This window comes from Macrobrachium rosenbergii, chromosome 39 (genome assembly GCF_040412425.1).
Source record: "Macrobrachium rosenbergii isolate ZJJX-2024 chromosome 39, ASM4041242v1, whole genome shotgun sequence".
In the NCBI taxonomy this organism is placed as follows: Eukaryota; Metazoa; Arthropoda; class Malacostraca; order Decapoda; family Palaemonidae; genus Macrobrachium; species Macrobrachium rosenbergii.
This window is the reverse complement of record NC_089779.1, coordinates 2072501-2084819: the sequence shown is the minus strand read 5'-3', so window position 1 is coordinate 2084819 and position 12319 is coordinate 2072501. Positions and strand designations below refer to the sequence as shown.

The 12319-nt window shown below is 38.9% G+C and overlaps 1 protein-coding gene across 12 annotated transcripts in view; it reads right to left on the bottom strand.

The window, feature by feature from the left end:
- The window catches only part of LOC136825636 (cell adhesion molecule Dscam1-like), a 483321-nt gene that overhangs the window by 337696 nt on the left and 133306 nt on the right, over nucleotides 1-12319 (bottom strand). The gene's annotated exons all lie outside the window — the stretch shown is intronic.

Here is a 12319-nt window from a genome sequence, read left to right as displayed (position 1 = left end):
ATAGGAATCTTGCTTATTATTATTATTATTAATATTATTATTATTACTATTATTATTATTATTATTATTATTATTATTATTATTATTATTATTATTCAGTAGATGAAACCTATTCATATGAAACAAGCCCAAAGGGGGCCACTGACTTGAAATTCAAGCTTCCAAAGAATATGGTGTTCTTTTGAAAGCAGTTCAGTGGAAGTAGAGGGAAATACACAAAGAGGAGATCCCACATATTAAAAAAGAGAGAGAGAAAAAAATAAACTAATAAATGGGTAAATAGATAAAAATGCATTAACATGCAAGAACAATAGTATTAGGGTAGTAAATTAGAAGCTGTCGAAAAATGCACATAGTATTCAGTCCCGTTTATTTCCTCTGCTGCATTTAAATACAATCAGCTGATAACAATAAAGATTCAAATAATACTCGAAGTAGCTTCCACTTGTAGCTAGCTTGCAAATTAGGTTCCTCACAACCACACTTGACACAGAATCTCGAGCTGCACCTTGATTTGTGCGCATTTCATGCTACTGTTAGCGGAAGAAAGTTGATAAGCTGTGATAAGAAAGGAGCAACTACGTTCAAATATATTATCTAGTCGAAGCTAATTAAATTTCCATTTTCCACACGGGCGAGCTGATCATTTTTAAGATGATAATAAAAAGGAAAAAAATTTTTACAAACGTATGTCCCAACGCAGATATATCATTCATCCATACCTCATACATAAACATGACGACCATTTACTCATTCATCAACCACAATTTGACGCAATATCGAACGCCTCCATCACGAGGAAGTAATGCACGGAACAACCAAACCGAACTTTGTCACGACTAAAATGCGAGGCAATTTATATTCAAACCAAACTCTGCCACTGTTAAGAACGCAAATAGACAGCGTTTGGGCTTCGAAAAGTTTGGTATTTCAGGGAAGACATCCGTCATCACCTGCAAAGAGAGAAGTGGACCACCCCGGCTCAGCAAACACAGGAATCCCTGGGATAGGATGGACGCTGCAACGTGAACACGGAGAGGTTGGGCTAACATAGGCACCGCGGTCACTGTTATGAGAGTCTGGGGCGATGAAGAATCCTTATGCATCCATTCATGCACAGGTAAGTACTTAAGGGTATATCATTATTAACCAAATAATACACGATTATATATATATACATACTGTATATATAAACATACATACATGTATATGTGTATGTATCAACTGAGCCACCGCTCCTGTCCTATGGTGTGTATATATTCATATATTTAGCATGTTTTTGCAACCGTGCATTATAATAAACGTCTCGACTGCACAAGGAACACCTGTCAAATAATACATTGTTACTCGTAAACAATTATAAGAACAGATAATTCGAATGCATTAAGGAGAAACAGAGTGGGTCTCAGAAGTTATATGATAGATATTATAAAATTGAACAGGACATGCTCTCGTAACATAGTATGCCAGCATTACTTTCTCTTGCTAATTTTTTCTTTTTCTCTGAAGTTCAGTTCTATAGATAAAAAACACAACGAACAGACGAAACGAGCAATCTAAATTGAAAACTAGAATCATACATTAAACACTGGAATCGTGTTCCTTAGCAGGCAACACTTGGAAACAAGCAAAAATATAGATATCGCACAAAGATTATATTGACTCCAAACAACTATAACTTTCCCTTTCGTGTTCTAATCCCACGACCGACTTTTTAACACAATTCGGATCATTTCTTCAGACTCCCAAACCTAAGTCAGTTCATCAAGTGCATTTGGAAAGGGAAAGCTGTTTCAGGAGAAGCCATCGTTACTGAAACTTGCAACAGACTTCGCATGTGCCTGATTGAAAGGTTATTTCTAATTTTGGTTTCATTTTGATTTCAATTCATTAATGAAACTTTATCTCCACAGTTTGAAGAGCTTACGCTTACCACAATGATGTAACCTTTGCCTTGACTTCTGCTCTGAGGTTCTTCCTGAATGAGGGCTCATGAATTGTATGCATGTGTCTATTGTCTGTGTAAGTGACCACAGGAGTCGACATCATCTCATTCTCTCCTGCTCGTCTTCGCAATCATGAGCAACTTCTCAACTAGCGACAAAGCCCTCAACAACTCCCTATGTACTGAATCTGTCAAATAGCAAAACAAACTAATGTTCAGAACACTGTTCCTCTCTCTCTTAACTGCCTATTTATGTGTTTGTTCATTTCCCGAAAAGTCTGTACACTATTTGAACACAGGCAGCAAAAACGGGACAGAACTCAAGATTTCCACATCAAATCTCACTATTTATCTTGCCTCTTCCCAAAGCTGTAACCAAAATACATTTTACACCCGAAACAACCCACGCGCACATATGCACAGTTTTATCTGAAAATGTTTCCCATCACAGAGAAAAATCCCATACTATTCTTTTGTTCTGTTTCGCAAAGATTACATTTTAAGTGCAGTTCTTCATTCGGCGGTCCTCGTAAAACCACGGACCATAACGAAATCATTACGGCAAGGGAGGTGCAGTGATGGAAAGGGCGGGAGAGAGAGAGAGAGAGAGAGAGAGAGAGAGAGAGAGAGGCAGAAATGGAAAGGGTAGGGAAAGTGGGAGAGAAGGGGGCGGGGAATGATATTACAAAGGCCCATCCCACATGTACGCTGCTCTTCCGTGACGAGGTCATTACGAAGGAGGAGAGGCAGAAATTGCAAGAGAGAGAGAGAGAGAGAGAGAGAGGAAAGCAGAGTTAGTGGGGGGTTGGGGGTGGGGGAGGAATTACTAACTCTATAAAGGTCCAGCCTATACATATGGTGCTCCTCCACGAAGGAGTCATAATGGTGAGGGAGAAGGTGAGGGAGAAGTGGGGAGAGAAAAGGTAGGGAATGGGGAGAGGGGAAGACTGAGGGAGAGAAAGCGTCGGAGGAAGGTTTCACAAGATCCTTCCTGCATATATCCTCCGCTTCCATGAGACGATTATTTTATCATAGGAAGAGAAGAAGAAGGATGGAAAGAGGAAGAAAAGAGGAAGGCAGGAGAAGGATGGAAAAGAGAGAGGAAGCGAATTATTTCACAAAGGTTCATCCTACGTCTATTCCGCTCTTCCACGACGGAATTACTCAGCCGACGGAGAAATATGAGCGGAAAGGGGGGGGGGGAGGGAAGGAGGAGGGGAGTAAGAAAGTGGAAGGGACTTAAAGTAAAGAAAAGCGAAAAAGGAAATGAAGTGACAAGGTATTGTTGCAGTCTCCCGAATAACGGGCGGGTGACCCTGCACCTTTGGTTCTTTGCTTATGTTAACTGCATTTGTATATCTATGACTTGCAAGTATGAATGAAAGAGCGTTTAAGTTCTGGTCTGAGCGACGTCAGGCAGGGCAGCCGATCGAGGCTACGGCCTACCCCAACGCCAAATCAAAGTCCTTCAAAAGAAGGCATCATGCTTACCCCATATGAGAAATGGGAAAAAAGCACGTTAAAACGAAGAAATATATATATATATATATATATATATATATATATATATATATATATATATATATATATATATATATATATATATATATATATATATATGTGTGTGTGTGTGTGTGTGTGTGTGTGTGTGTGTGTGTATCATATATGAATTTTTATCACATTACCGTGAACTCTATATGCACAAACATCAAGCTACAAATGTCGTTTAATATCCAATTCGCTCTACCTCGGAAATAATACCGAAGGGGAATTATGACTGATGGGAGGTTGGTCGCCTGACGGGATCGAACCGCCGAACAATGAGAACCAACGACGTTCAGTGGAGGATCTCTAGAGCGTTCATTGTTGATTTATAAAAAATTCACGGTGGTGTGATTAAAAATTCATTCGTAAATAGGTACGTGTTTCAAACGTCCAAGTCGGCTGTTATGGTGGAGGTGGGTTGATGCCGACGTTAAGTACAAACACCAGCGTTCCAATTTTAACAGAGTACAGGGTTAGCCCGCCTCTGACCAAATTAAGGACAGCCTCGCCCATGTCATCGTCTGGTTATTTTTGGTCGAGGTTAGGATAGAGAAGAGTCATCATCATTCAGTGTTTGATCTTAGCAGAGTGAGGAACAAGAAAGCTCTCTCAACCCGGACTAAGGTGCTCTTCACCTAATCAGTGCTTTTTATCTCGACCGCGTCCATGGCTTCTGCCTTAGCCAAAGGGCAGTAAGAACCACGAGGCTCTATTCATATCCTTTAGCTCAGCAGTGCCTGGAGTTTAACGGGGACCCTGGTGAGAGGTGTGTGGATAAACATTTGCCACGGTGACCCTTTATTTCCTTATTTTCTTCTACTTCTAAGGCAAGCTTCCAAGCTTCTAGCGATAGCTCTTCAGACCTTGCTCCCAGCTACTTCACAAAGATGCGCAGTAATCCCGGAACGGAGTGACCCTGTACTCTAATTAGAGGAATTTATTTCTGGTGATAGAAATTTATTTCTCGTCATGATGTGGTTTGGATTCCACAATGAGCTGTAGGTCCCGTTGCTAGGTAACCAGTTGGTTATTAGCCACGTAAAATAAATCTAATCCTTCGGGCCAGCCCTAGGAGAGCTGTTAATCAGCTCAGTGGTCTGGTTAAACTGAGATGTACTTTATTAATCCTGCTGCACTCGACGGTGATTTGTACAGAAGAGTCGGTATCGACTTATACCTATCTTGATAGTCTACAGCGTCCACTGAAAGTCGTTGGTTCTCATTGTTCGACAGTTCGATCCTGTCCGGTGACGAACCACTTATCAATTATAATTCCCCTTCGCTATTATTTCCGAGGTCGAGCACATTGACTATTAAATGACATTTGTAGCTTAATGTCTGTGTATGTATGTACCTGTATCTATATCTTTATATATATATATATATATATATATATATATATATATATATATATATATATATATATAATATTCTATTGATATACATGGTTATTTGTAACATCAGAAAATCTATTGAAGATGAGAATACTTAAGCTACAGCGCGTGTTAATACCTCCGTTCAAATTCCGTTTTTTTATTTTTTTTTTTTTTTACAAAATTATGTCAGGGAGCGCAACAGCTGGACTCGAAAACGCCGCGCCTTCGCAGCAATTTCCTCATGTGAAACTGTCATACGAGTTATAACAATGAAGAAGAACGCCACACCACGGTCCTACATGGCGTTAGATCCTAGCTGTTAAAAGGCAAATAACCTCATAACTTTGATTAACTTCCCTGCGTAAAGGATAGTGCAAACGTAAGTGTCGTATCACTGGTCTTTAACTCTCCCGGGTCGACTCTAACGCCCGATCTGGAGGTCAATGTTACGCTACACTTGGCGAGCCATTATTCAAATTCCGTGCGATAAATACCAGCCTACCGACCCCGACTCTTCCTCGCTTCAGCTTAATAGTGAGCTCTACTCTCTCTCTCTCTCTCTCTCTCTCTCTCTCTCTCTCTCTCTGAGTGAAATTATCTCGGCTTACTTTCGTTCCTGTGATTCTCCCGTTCTGACCCTCTGCACCGAATCCATTTGCACACAGAGGGGGGGAGGGGGGAGGGGGGAGGCTGTTTTCCCATCTAACTCTGCTATCATAGCGTTGCAATATATTTCATTCTCTCTTCCTCGCGTACAAATACACACCTGCAGATAAAACGCGCTAACTCCCCGTACTTACGCATATGTACATATTTGTGTAATGGCATTAAACGGCAATTATTAATAACGCAATAAACGTACACACAAACAAATGAGAGGTAAGCATTTCCAGATGCATGTGTTTATGCCCCAAAACGTGTAAAAAGCGCTCTTCTGTAACCACAGTCAGAAAAAATGACAAACATACACAAAAAACGTACGTGCGAACTGTTGCCTGAAAACGTTTACGCCGTATGAGATGAGAAGTGTTCCAAACGCCACGAGATGCAAATATACGAAACCTTTCACCAGTCCCACTGAACAACCTCTGTGCTCAACGATCACTTGAATGCAAATCAGTTTGCAAGAGGATTAACCAAGATTTGCGCTTGGAAGTTGAATCGCTAAGGACCACAGCAGACAGACGCCAGAGCCCGAACAGCAGTCCAGCAAAGTAGATGAGGAGGAGGAGGAGGAGGAGGAGGAGGAGGAGGAGGAGGAGGAGGAGGAGGAGGAGGAGGAGGAGGAGGAGGAGGAGGAGATTTGAGAAAGCGCAGAGCGCCCGAACATGCTCCAGCTCCTCGCCAGTAGATAAGGAGTCTGGTGTGTAGAACTCTAACTCTGCCGTGGAGCAGTTCATAAACCCAGGCCCGGATAAAGGAAGAGGGATATGGACAGGGCTGAGTTCCCTGAATGTAGAACGATCGTCACTGAAACTGCTGGAAAAAGCTTCTTTTTTTCCGGAGTGGCCACTGTACAGTTTTTGGCATTTCGATAAATTGTAGTCTAAGAATTTACCTAGAAAATACACCACTCCATCTGACGAAAGCTTGCCTGTGGCTATTGACATAATAAACAATGGCGAAGATTCGACAGCTTAAGCAATATATTCCTTCTAAAGAAATACACCCGCACGTAAAACAATTCCTAAAACCCTTTCTAGACGGGGAAATCAAAGGTCAGTATCAAAACACGAGCAATTATGCACCGGATCCCTCCAGAACTAACAAACGCATACGCATGTGAAAGGGTTTGTAATATCTTACCCTGCAAGGGCAAATGCGAAGTAAAATAACAAACAAACAAACTAACGGAGAAACTAAAAAGGGCCGAGCCTTTTCCAAGGGGACAGGAAAAGCGTAAAGAACCAAGATCTATCTCAGTGCGCAAGAAAACATTAGTCCCAAGAATGTGCAAACACTTGACTTATAAAAGACAGTTTTCCCGTCACGTTTCTGTCGCGTGGGTGAGTACAAAGGACACATGGTAGTATAATCCCCGAGAGAGAGAGAGAGAGAGAGAGAGAGAGAGAGAGAGAGGACCTTTTTCAATCGACGGTGGAGGCTAAGTGTTCTTACAAAGATGAATATTTCGGATTTTAAAACCATCCTAGGTATTTCAGGAAATGGGGATCGATCTTCGCTTCTAATACAACAAAAATCAGGTTTTGTTGCAGTTATCATACCATTCGAGAACCAATATTTTAACCTCATGTTCGGGAAGCATTCTGAACAAAATTAATGAGCCAGTAGTGCGCTTCAGAAGTCATAAATCACCTCTTTTACCGAGAAATAACTTAAAAAATGACCGAAGGTCTCCCTCTCGTTCTCCCTGCCTCTCTCTTATTGAATTCATTACAATACTGCCCTGATCCCCCCCACTTAGCTCCTGCCATTCCAGTATTAAAAAGGAACATATTCAAATTCTCGGAACGAGCTAATCACTGGTGGTGCAGAGGTACGCTTCCCTCGCCCGCCTTTGGGTCCCTGCCACGCACAGTTCCCATCCAGAGCCACGGAGGCGGAATTCTCAACGAGGCACTGGAGAGCTAACTACGGACGTGAGTCAAACAACGGACGTCTCCATCCAAAGAGGTCAACCATTTCGTAGACCGCCTCACCCTGCAAAAGGCCTGGAGCTGCGTTGAACACCGTTTCTTCATGACCTCCCACAATCTTCGCTCACTCACTCACTCACTCACTCACTCACATCAATTGGAATTTGCGGCTAAATTCAGTTTTCTGTCTCCAATTCTAGGGGGAAGATTAAAGTAAAGAACATCGTTGGAGATTTCCCTCGTGAAGATCAAATAAGATTTGCGGGGGATTTTTCACACGAGTTTTTAAGTTTTTTCTTTTATGGTAGATTAAATAAACCTTGTTTTTAGTTTTTCTTTTATGGTAGATTAAATAAACCTTTTGAGTAAGATCTAGGGGGAAGATTAAAGTAAAGAACATCGTTGGAGATTTCCCTCGTGAAGATGAAATAAGATTTGCGGGGTATTTTTCACACGAGTTTTTAAGTTTTTCTTTTATGGTAGATTAAATAAACCTTCTTTTTCGTTTTTCTTTTATGGTAGATTAAATAAACCTTCTTTTTAGTTTTTCTTTTATGGTAGATTAAATAAACCTTTTGAGTAAGATCTAGGGGGAAGATTAAAGTAAAGAACCTCGTTGGAGATTTCCCTCGTGAAGATTAAATAAGATTTGCGGGGGATTTTTCACACGAGTTTTTAGTTTTTCTTTTATGGTAGATTAAATAAACCTCCTTTTTCGTTTTTCTTTTATGGTAGATTAAATAAACCTTCCTTTTATTTTTTCTTTTATGGTAGATTAAATAAACCTTTTGAGTAAGATCTTTCCAAGACGTCAAATGCTGTCACTGATTTTCCTGGCTTTATTCTTTTCTAATATTTGCACTAATTGTTCCTGTTCCCATCAGCATTCTTTACGTTTCTTTCTTTTTCATCTTTTGCTCGCTCTAATCCACGTATACACTTTCGTTTTTCACCTGGTTTCAATTTTTCTTAAATCATTTTCACTTGGTTTGAATTTTTCTTAAATAACTTTCACCTGGTTTCGATTTATCTTAAATCATTTTCACTTGGTTTCAATTTATCTTATATAATTTTCACCTGGTTTCAATTCATCTTAAATAATTTTCACCTGGTTTCAATTTTTCTTAAATAATTTTCACCTGGTTTCAATTTATCTTAAATATTTTTCACCTGGTTTCAATTTTTCTTAAATAATTTTCACCTGGTTTCAATTTATCTTAAATAATTTTCACCTGGTTTCGATTTTTCTCAAATAATTTTCAAACGAGTGTGTCCTTAGTGTTGAAAACGGTGGCAGTATCAGAAAGGGTAGAGACCAAAAATCCCGAAATTAGTGACGTTGCGTACCATCCCGACGCTAAGAATTTGGTGAGCTCATTCTTCACGTTCATATAACGGTATGTGGTGAGTTACTTGCAAATACAATTCGGTGTCACACACACACAAACACATATACTAATATATATATATACATAAGTGAATTTTTGTATATAAATTTGGCCTCTATAGAAATCCAAACCGCTTGACAGACCCAGACAAAATTTTGCACATGGCCTCTGTCACCCCAGAAAGGTTAACTCATACTCATATCCCTAACCCGTGAGGCATACCGACACATACGAAACACATGAAATTTCGGGTTGTTTGTTCACATAATTTCGAGAGTTATTTACCAATATATGTGTTCACGTAATTCAAGGGATAGCCATTGTTTTTTAAAAGCGACTTTAGAAATTCCGATCCTTCATGCAAATCCAAAAAACTAGAAAAAATGTTAAATGCTCTGATATTATTATTAAGAGTTTCTACCTGAATATTTAGAATGATTATCTTCGATTTCAGAATTCTATATTTATATGCTCACTATTAAGGTATTCCAAAAAAACGAGGAATTTGGTAACGACTCTTGAAAATTCAGAATGTATCATCAACACGCCTCCTGTAGAGCAAGGGCTTAAAATCTAAAGGACAATCTTCACAAAACACACACAAGCATTTGCCAAAGATGGTCCTACACCGGATTCCATACTGACACCACAGTCTGCTTATATAACAAACGGTCAAACAAAAAGCAACACTCTTGGGTAGCCAAGACTAAAAGTAGCTTTTTATTTTTTTTTTTTGTTCGGTGACTCGATTATTTTTTTTTTTTAATGAATTTTGTATGGGTAGCCAAGACTAAAAGTTCCTTTAACTGCGACATGTTAAACCCACTGACAGTAGTTTTATTATTTAAACGGTTCTTGTAGGCAAATGTCAATCGCCTCATCCAGTGGAATTTGAGTAAACAGAGACTTCACAACGAATGTAAGACATAATACAATTATTAAAACTATACAGTTCCTGAGGCAGTTAATAAAATGAAAGGAGTCGCTTAAAGCATACTGACTATCTATCTATCTATATAAATATATTTACATATATATAGATTTATAGATATATCTATCTATCTATCTCTCTATCTATCTATCTATATATATATATATATATATATATATATATATATATATATATATATATATATATATATATATATATATATATATATATATATATATATAGAGAGAGAGAGAGAGAGAGAGAGAGAGAGAGAGAGAGAGAGAGAGAGAATTTTTTTTATTAAAAACTTTCATAAGATTATTATATGGAAAAACTAGTCCATCCATTTGCAAAGCAGAGTACATCGGCTATTTGTGAAAACAGATGGATTCGAGAAAAAAATCAGAAAGAAATGAAGAAACAAATAGCAAGAAATATTTAATTATGAAACCTCAATAGCGATAAACTTCAGAAAAAAAATCTGCAAGTTGAGTTGAGCACTGTGTTTAATTTTATATTCAACTTGCACGAAGAAAACTTTTGAAATTGAGTCAGTATGACTCCATAAAAGAGCGGAAAATATTTCTCGAGCATTTTTAAAAAAGCTCAGTTAAATTTGTTCCCTCGCAAATAAAAAAGTAATGAGCAGCAAATCCATCATGAGAAAAAAACAAAGTAAAACCTAACAGCAAACAAAAAAGATTAACAATTCATTTCCGCAGAGAGCTACAGTTCTTACGAAAGATTTTAATGAAGAAATGCCAACATATACCACTGGTGTGATACAGCAACCTACAGTGATGTTACATGTAATAATAAATAGATAAAAAGCAATTTGTGATTATTTTTCTATGTGACAGCAAAAGTCTAAAGGCAATCCACTTCACGTTTACATTTGTCGTTATTCTGCTTTTCCTAAACAAAGGTGCCTGGGTCCGAGTTAGAGGACGGTACGCAACGTCCCTGGAGCCAGAACTTGCTGTCTAGACTCTTTCTAATATAAACATCGTTTTTGTAGTTTTTGTACACCAGTAAAAAAAGCATGCGTGAATGTAATCTTCCTTACATCTTTACGATAATTTCTTATATAAAAGAACGTCATACTTATCTAAAGAACAAAAGACAAAGATTTTGTGCAAAATTAAAAAGTACGCGACTTCAAGCCCCTTCACAAAACTGTACAAAAACCTTATAAGCAGCACGGCTACTACGCTGACATCCGAGTGGTTTTCACCTCAACCTGTTATGCAATCTTGCAATCTCAGGCATCGGGACCTCAAAAATGCACCTCAGCCGGACAGCCTTCCCACTAATCCACCTTCCATTCGCAACACGTGCCCAGACGAAATTACTTGCACGCATCCCAACCACTCCTTCCAACCGCTTTTGATGCGAGGAGGACATATTCACTTCAACAGATTCAACATTTTTTTATGCACACTTAATAGCACTTGCCATTATCTTAATAACACTTGTCATTATCTTAACACTTGTCATTATCTTAATAACACTTGTCATTATCTTAACACTTGTCATTATCTTAACACTTGTCATTATCTTAATAACACTTGTCATTATCTTAACAACACTTGTCATTATCTTAACACTTGTCATTATCTTAACACTTGTCATTATCTTAACAACACTTGTCATCATCGTTAGCGCCATCACAAATGCCCACGTTGCTCTCCGTTTAAGCGTAACTTACAATCATCGTTATGACTGTTGCTGTTGGGCCTCTCTGCGCCTAGCAACAATAGCTTTATTGCAACAAGGCCCTGCAAAACAAAATAAACAGCGAGGGAACTGTTCGTGAAAACAAGAGCGACGCTAATTGTTCAAATGCTAAAGCGCCACGGCCCATGTGATGATCCAGGCTAATGAGGTGTTTGTGATGGCCGCGCAATTATTCAAGGAGAAATTCACCGTTCTCTTTGCCGTCTCCGCATAAAAATGGGTTAGGGAAAATAGGTCAAGGGGAAGAAAATGGAATGGGAAAATGGGGTCGGGCAGAAAGGAGGAGAGAGAAGAAGCATTTCTCCAGATGTTTCTCAAGAGAGATACAAACCGAAAATGAGACAGAGCGAGATAAAAGCGAAAGAGAAAGAAGGTGTGGATGATATACTGAAAGGTAAAATGTAAAGAAAATGAGAGAGACAGAGAGAGAGAGAGAGAGAGATATCAAGTTACCTTCTCCGACAGAGTAGAAAAGAATGTCTGGGGGAACATTAAATTTCTTCCGCTCAGAAGAACGGCGCGGACGAAAGGATCGAAAATCAAATAAGATTGAAACCTGCTTCTTTCCCTTTACTTCCCGGAGTCACAATCCTCCGAATGGTGCGAGGGACAAAGCGCGGGAAAAGGGGTCTGGAAAGGATGAAGAATATACGCACAAGGCTTAAAAAATAAAAATACTGAGAAACAGAAAGAAAGTGGTAATGAAAAAATGGTATAACAGGAAATGAAAACTACGGAACAAAAAATTATGAAAATGAATGAAAACTACGGAACAAGAAATTATAAAAATTATGACAATG